Here is an 8040-nt window from a genome sequence, read left to right on the forward strand (position 1 = left end):
CTTTATATATAATATAAACATCAACTAATTTTTTTGATATATTTTTCTTTATATATAATGTTTGTATGTCAAATATTTATTTTCTCCACGAATATTGTGGGTATGGTGATTTTTAATATTATAAAATGAAATAATTATTTCGAATATAATTATTATTTTTATATGTAAAATATTTCAAATATCATTGTTTTTTCATCTAAATTGTGAGTATGATATTTTAAATATTTTTATATATGAAATGTTTCAATTAATTTTTTGAAATGTCATTATATTTATATGTGAAATATTTTAAATACACATACACAAATATTTACTACACTCATGATATGGATCGAAAAATAAATATTAAACATATAAAAATTATATTTACTGAAAATAATCATATTTGTAATAATTATTTGATTTTATGAATAAAAGAGTTATTAATTAAAAAGATAAATTAAAATAAAAAAATTGAAAATAATATATTTATTAATTACAAATTAAAAAAACTTGAAACAATATGAAATAAAAATTACAAATGTGTTTAGAAAAGGGGAATTGAACTGAGTCTCAATGATAAAATCATTATTATATTATCATTTAACTAAGGAAGCTAATATGTTAAAAACATTCATTAAAAAAAAGAGAAAAAGCTTAAAACAACATGAAATAAAAAATATAAATATGAGTGGTAGAGGAATCGAATCTAAGGCTCAAGGATAAAACAACGAGCATTTAACCATCTGACCAAAATAATTAATTATATTAAAAAAGTCAAAAATTACAACTTAAAAGAAAAAACGCGTCCAACTGGATGAACTTTCCTGCCAACTATGCAGAAAGCGAGCTCAACTGGACGAGCTTTCACACACTCACTCCAACAACCTATTTCCCTAAATATAATTAAAAACAGTTTAAAGGACTAATTTAAAAAAACATATTCATCAAATTTAGCTCAAATAAAATGTCTAAAACAATTTAACACAAAATTAAAATCATAGAACATTCAATTTCACATACACATTTATTTAAAATAATTAAGAGAATCTAAGTGTTTTTTTTAATCAAGTCATCATATCAAAATTTTCCCAATATCTAGACGCTTCAAAGAATTAGCAAAGTGAATTTTAAATTTTCCCGAATGAAAATAGCATGCATACTTTAGGGACCAAGCAAGCAACAACACATTTCACCACTAACAGTTAAAAAGCAAATTTGAGTATGGTTGGGTCTGCTTGTCCGATGACACATTGTATGCCAATTCTGCCTGCTGTCAATCCAAATCCTCAATCAGGTTGGTACAATTCCTTTGGTTCATCTTTTAATTGGACTAACCCGTTTGTTCACAACTTCCCACAATATGGACCCATGTCTTCTTCGACATCTCCTACAGTTTCTTAGGCTCAGGTCTATGCATCAACTCCTGCAACAGTGGCTGATAATGCTTGGTATCCAGACTCTGGTGCCACTCACCATCTGACAAATTCAAGCTCATCTATAGGTGAACAGCAGTCTTGTACCGGCCCAGGTAAGGTGTATATGGGTAACGGCTCTGCACTTCCTGTTATGTCCATGGGTAAATCGTCACTGCTCACTCGGTCCCGATTCTTACACATGAAGTCATTATTGAATGTACCTGGGATAACTAAAAATCTTCTTTCTGTATCAAATTTTACAAAAGATAATGCAGTAATGTTTGAGTTCTATCCCACACAGTGCCAAGTTCGTGATTTAAAGACTGAAAGGTGCTTCTCTACGGCTCTGTACACGATGGGTTATACAAGTTACATCTTTCCAATGCTGGCTCAACGGTGTTACCTGCTCAATCTGCTCAGTGTTTTTCTGCTCATTCTATGGTTTCACTTGATGTTTGGCATTACAGATTAGGACATCCGTGTAATGTTCTACTTAAAAGGGCTCTGTCTAGATATAATATACACTTTGATATGAATAAAAAAGTTGCTTGTTGTCACGCATGCCATCTAGGGAAAGAACGTAAACAACCATTTCCTCAGTCTGTCTCTGAATACTCCGCTCCTTTACAATTTGTGGCTGTTGATGTTTGGGGACCTGCTCCAGTAGTATCAAATGGTTTTCGCTACTATGTGGCGTTTACGGATGCATATTCACGATACACGGGTATATTTTCTACGAAAAAAGTGAGATGTTCTTGCTGTGTTCTCAGTGTTTCATAAACAAGCAGAAAGGATTTTGGGTTGCAAGCTTAAAACTCTGCAAACTGATGGAGGAGGCGAGTTTCAAGCCTTGAAAGAATATTTGACACAACATGGAATTGTGGAAGTCGTGGAAGTCGGCCTTTCTATGCTGGCGCATGTAGGGATGCCAGTTAATTACTGGAATGATGCCTTCAGCAGTGCTGTGTTTTTGGTTAACAGGCTACCCTCCTCACCTATAGGGGTGTCTCCGTATGAAAAGTTGTTTCGAGAATGTCCTCCTTACTCGTTTTTGCGGGTGTTTGGGTGTTTATGCTTCCCTAACTTACGTCCTTACAATACGTCCAAGTTGCAGTTTCGATCCACTCCGTGTACGTTTTTAGGATACTCTCTGACTCATAAAGAGTATCGATGTCGGGTAGCAGATGGCAAAGTTTACATTTCTCGCCATGTTACGTTTCATGAAGATGTTTTTCCGTTTAAAAATCTCAGCTCTAGGCCATCACCTCCTTCACCTGACATAGCACAGTCGAGTTCTAGACTGCTTGCTATGCAACCTGGTTGTTCGCCCATGGGTAGTACAGGTCAACACTTACATACTGTCCCGACTAGTGTTAGTAACACTCTAGCTCAAGGTTCTTCTATTAGCTCAAGGTTCTCTTCAGATGTACCCAGTAACGCTACAACTCAGGGCTCTTCTGCTAGCTTGAGGCAATGCACGACGCGCGATAGGACTGCTACCACCCCTTCTGGTTTGGTTGTTCCAGCTAACTCACATGCCATGGTTACAAGGAGTAAAGCTGGTATCTTCAAGCCTAAGGTTTAGTTGAGTAGTGTGGATGCAGTAACAACGGATGTTCCTTCTGACATTTATGAAGCTATGCAACAAACTTGTTAGCAAACGGCGGTTCATGCTGAGTTACAAGCTCTTCAATAGAATAAGACATGGGAACTGTGTTCTCTACCAGCTAACAGACTAGTTATTGGGTGCAAGTGGCTATTCAAAGTAAAAAGGAAGGCTGATGGTACTGTGGATAGATACAAATCGCGCTTGGTGGCGAAGGGATTTTCACAACATGTTGGCTTTGATTTTCGGGATACTTTTAGTCCTGTAGTTAAAGCAGTGACTATACGAACTGTGCTAGCTATTGCTATTATGAAAGGCTGGCCCCTTAGACAAGTAGACATCAACAATGCGTTCGTTAATGGAGAACTGACAGAAGAAATCTATATGGCACAACCACCTGGTTTTGAAGTTATAAGTCAAAATGGACAGCAGCTTGTATGTCGTCTGACTAAAGCTCTTTATGGGCTAAAGCAAGCCCCCCAAGCTTGGTTTCAAACGCTAAAGGAGTATTTGTACATAAGCTTGGCTTTCATGCTTCAAAAGCCGATCCCTCCTTGTTCATTCACGATTCTGATGGTCAACTGTTACTTCTCATGGTGTATGTGGATGACATAGTAGTCACAGGTAACTTAGTTGCTGCCATTAACACAGTTTTCAAGGTACTTCATGACAAGTTTTCCCTTAAAGACATGGGACAACTGAATTTTTTCTTGGGCATTGAAGTTCGGCGTACATCTCAAGGGTTGTTCCTAAATCAAAAGAAGTACATTGGAGAAATAGTGCACAAAACATGCATGACGGGTGCTGCATCCACACCCACACCTATGTTAAGCTCCTCAAAGCTAGTAGCCTCAGATGGTTCTTCAGAGTTTGCTGATGGTTCCTTATATCGAAGTACAGTAGGTATGCTTCAATACCTGTGCATTACACGACCTGAATTGGCATTTTGTGTGAACCAACTAAGCCAATATATGAATTCTCCTAGTGATGAGCATTGGAAAGCAGTAAAACGGGTCTTAAGATATCTTGTTGGGACTATGGATCATGGTCTATTTTTCTCAAAGGGTCAGTTTAAACTGGAATGTTATTTTGATGCTGACTGGGCAGCCTCAGTTGAAGATAGACATTCTACAACAGGATATATCATTTTTCTCGGGTTGAATCCAGTTGCATGGTCTTCTAAGAAGCAGGCTGTGGTCTCAAGGTCATCTTCTAAAGCCGAGTATCGTAGTCTAGCTAATTGTGTTGGTGAATTACTATGGGTAAAACAACTGTTGGATGAAATTAGACTATCAGTTTGCCAAACACCAGTCATCTGGTGTGATAATACCTCTACAGTATCCATGGTTGCAAACCCGACTCATCACGCTCGTATGAAACATGTTGAAATTGATCACCACTTTATTCAGGAAAAGGTGATGGCAGGAGTTTTGCATGTTAATTTCGTTCCTTCCATGAGGCAAATTGTAGATGTTCTTACCAAACCCATACCCCCCACTCAATTCATTGATTTTCGACAGAAGCTTCAAGTTTGTTCCAAATGATAGCTGTTGTTAGGGTTTAGTAAAACCGGGAGAACGTTAAAGTAATTAATAAGCAGTTAGTTAGTTAGCTGGTTAGCTGGCTGTTGTAAGTTTCAGTTGAAAGAAGTTAATGTGTTAGTTAATGTGTTTCTATAAATAAGCAAATAGATGATTGTACTTTCAAGGTTCTTGATGAATAAAAGATTAATTCAATACAGATATAGCTGTTATGATGATATCTAAAGAAAAATATCTCAAATTATAATTCAATTCAATTTATACATTATCCTCAATGTATCACGATAAATCAAATAAACAAATTAAGAGGTAGGAGGACTTCCTTGAAAGCGACAATGTTCATCGTTCTCGAGTGTATTGAATCGATTGTTTAACCCTAACTTGCAAAGGAAAAATGAAATTCACTATTGAATTAAGAAGAAAGCAAATAAAAGAAAAATAAAAAGGAACAAGAATGTCAAAAACAAAAAATTAAAAATAAAACAAAAAATAGAAAATGATAAAGAAAAAAGATAAAACAAAAAATATGTTTGGGGTTGTTAGGTATCAATGGTGGCCGGAGGGGCAGATCGGGTTGTTGGGGGATAAGCGGCTACTAGTGGTCGAGGTTCGAATAGAGGATGGTGGTGTGGGATCGGCAATGGTGGCTGGTGAATAGGGAAGGAATAGAGGTGATCATGTGCCGGGCCGGGCTCAGAAAATTTTTTTGGACCGCTTTCTAGGCCCGGGCCCAGCCCAGCCCAAAATATGGGCCAGGTATTTTGTCCAGGCTCGGCCTGGAAAAAAATTCCTGAGCCCAAGCCCGACCCGACCCGGCCCAGCCCATTTTTTAATTAATACATTTTACAAATTTTATAACAGTTTTGAGAAAATAAATATAATATATTTTAATTAATACATATTACACAATACCAAACTCATATATTGCACGAGATAATAAACTAGTTATTTAACTATGCTAGCCTTGTGATACAAGTTTGATAATATATATTGCACGTGTCTGCTGTTTTTCATAAATATAATATATTGCACGAGATAATAAACTAGTTATGTTTAACTCATATATTGCACGTGTCTTTTAAGTAATATTAAAAAAAACATACATCATTTAGGAAAAGTCGCTAAGGTTGATTGTTTCGAAGGAAAGGGTTTGAGATAGTGATAGCAACCTGCCTGGGTCTGCTGTTTTTCTGCCTTGCTAAATAGCTTGTTTCTGCAATAAAACAATGCAAAAACAAAAAATATGAGATTAAATGAAAAAAACTAAGCTTGTGATCTCAGCCCTGCAAATTACATGCTCTATAAAACATAAATCAATTCTCATCCAATAATAATTGAATAACACAATTTTGCTCTTAATTGTGCTTAGCTACCCTTAATCATCATAACTAGTAGAAACTGAAGCCTATTGAATGCACATTTTATAAGCCAAATGTTTGATTCGGAAGCATCAACTAGTTATGGAGGCTTAAGCAAGCTATTTGAAGTAAAAGAATTAGCTTCAAGTGAATCGCTACAACTTTTTAATTGGTATGCTTTTGGTCATAACTCTGTGCCTGAAAGTTCAATGGCATATGCAAGAAGTTTAGTGAAACACTGTGGTGGGCTTCTGTTAGTTTTTCAAGTTTTGGGCTCTTCATTATCTAGCAAAAGTATGAGTTCTTCGAAAAGTGCATTGGAGAAATTGGAAGAAATCCCTGACAGCAAAATTCAAGAGATTCCAAGAATAAGCTATGATTCTTTGGAAGACGATATGACAAAAATTTATTCCTCGACATAGTTTGTTTATTCATTGGGAAGGATAGAGATTACACGACTACAATTCTAGATGGTTGTGATTTCTATACAACAATTGGAATTGAAAATCTAGTAGGCAGGTCTCTCTTAATCATTAATGAAAAAAAACAAGCTAATGATGCACCAAATGATTAGAGATATGGGACGAGAAACATCATTTTACTCAACTTTTTTCTTGTGTGCAAAAAAATCAAAATCAAAATCAGAAAACCACCATATATCAACTTATCAAAATACCAATCCTTCCCCAGCAATTACCAAAAATCCCAAACCCTAACTCTAACCACCTAAAAAGATTCCTCCTTTATCAGGATAAACGATCCAAACAACACCAATTTATGAATTACAGGCAGAAAATCAAAGCACCCTATTGGTCATATAATAGAGATCAATCAGTTCATCAATCCAAAAATAAAAAATAAAAAAGCAAAAAAATGAAAAATAATTTAACAAATTAACATGAGGAAAATGTGAGGATTTACAAATATAGAGGGGAAATAATTCGAGAACTGAAAATTATCCGATTTCTAAAAGGGGGAGTTGAGATTGCGTGGAAACTCACCAACAAATTCATGTTAACCAGTGAGAAATTTTAACTAATTTGTGCTAATTCAAAATACTAATTCGCGCTGGAAACTAAAATTCCAAGTACAGTTTTAGAGAAAAAGATTATTTCTTTTTCCTTTTCGTTTCTTTATTGAATTTTTTTTCTAACCAACCAAACAAAACGAAGCTCAAGGAAATAGTGGCTAAATAAGTTTGTTAAAAAAAAACAAAGGAATTTGAAAAAGGGAAGTACCACAATAGTGGAAAGGTAGAAGCACCATTAAAAGAGAGGGAAAAAAACTGACTAAATGACTAAAAAAAAGCAGCAAACTATTAATTTCAAAGATAGAAGAAGCACCGCTCTAACCTCTGATTCTCACACTGTTGTTTGATGCTTGATTCTGGAAATGGGTGGAGGACCGAAGGTGGATCGGTGGAGGTGGATTGGTGGAGGTGAAGGTTGATTTTGGAATTGGGAAAAAAGGGAGGAGGGCACGGGGTTAGGGATTTTAAAGAGTGGAAGTGAAGAAAAAGTTAAATGTAGTGTATTAAGTATTTTAAAAATAATAAAAATATATATTTATTATATTCGAGCCGGGCCTTGAGTCCCGACCTGTTTTTTAAACGGGCCTCGTTTTTTGACCAAACCCATATTTGTGGCCTATATTTTTACCCGAATCCTTCCATATTTCGGGCGGGCTGTCGGGCCGGGCCGTCGGGCCGGGCCGCCCAACCCATGATCACCTTTAGGAAGGAATGGAGGAGAAGAAATATGTTAGGGTTGTTCTTTTTTTTTGTCTGCGGGTTTTTGTTTATTTCCATTTTTCATTTTTTTCTTAGAAATAAGACCTATTCCTCAAAATAAAATCAGCATAAGAACATTCTTAAGGTGTGGGCACGCCTATTGTGAAGTCTTCTGCTAATTTTTTAATTTTATTTTTCTTTTAAGCATTGATTCTCCTTGTTGTTTCCATAAGGCGACAGAAGAATGAGGGTGTCTAAAGCATTGATTCCTCTTCTTCTTTTAAGAATAGTCTAAAGCGTGGGACAGTCTTAGTAAAATTCCTCTGCTGAATTTTGAAACACAAATTTCCCTCCATCGGTTCCGTCATAAGGCGTAGTGTACCTGATCTAAAGTTCACAACCACCAATA

At 35.9% G+C, this 8040-nt stretch overlaps 1 long non-coding RNA gene across 1 annotated transcript; it reads right to left on the bottom strand.

Moving 5' to 3' along the window:
* Positions 1-4759: 4759 nt before the first annotated feature.
* LOC107945302 (uncharacterized) lies at positions 4760-7781 on the bottom strand. Its single transcript, XR_001696472.2, has 2 exons — positions 7255-7781; positions 4760-5757 (listed from the first exon to the last, which is right to left on the bottom strand). It is a non-coding gene; the product is annotated as an uncharacterized lncRNA (long non-coding RNA).
* Between the last annotated feature and the right edge of the window lie 259 nt (positions 7782-8040).

Source organism: Gossypium hirsutum, chromosome D12 (assembly GCF_007990345.1).
Source record: "Gossypium hirsutum isolate 1008001.06 chromosome D12, Gossypium_hirsutum_v2.1, whole genome shotgun sequence".
NCBI classification, from domain to species: Eukaryota; Viridiplantae; Streptophyta; class Magnoliopsida; order Malvales; family Malvaceae; genus Gossypium; species Gossypium hirsutum.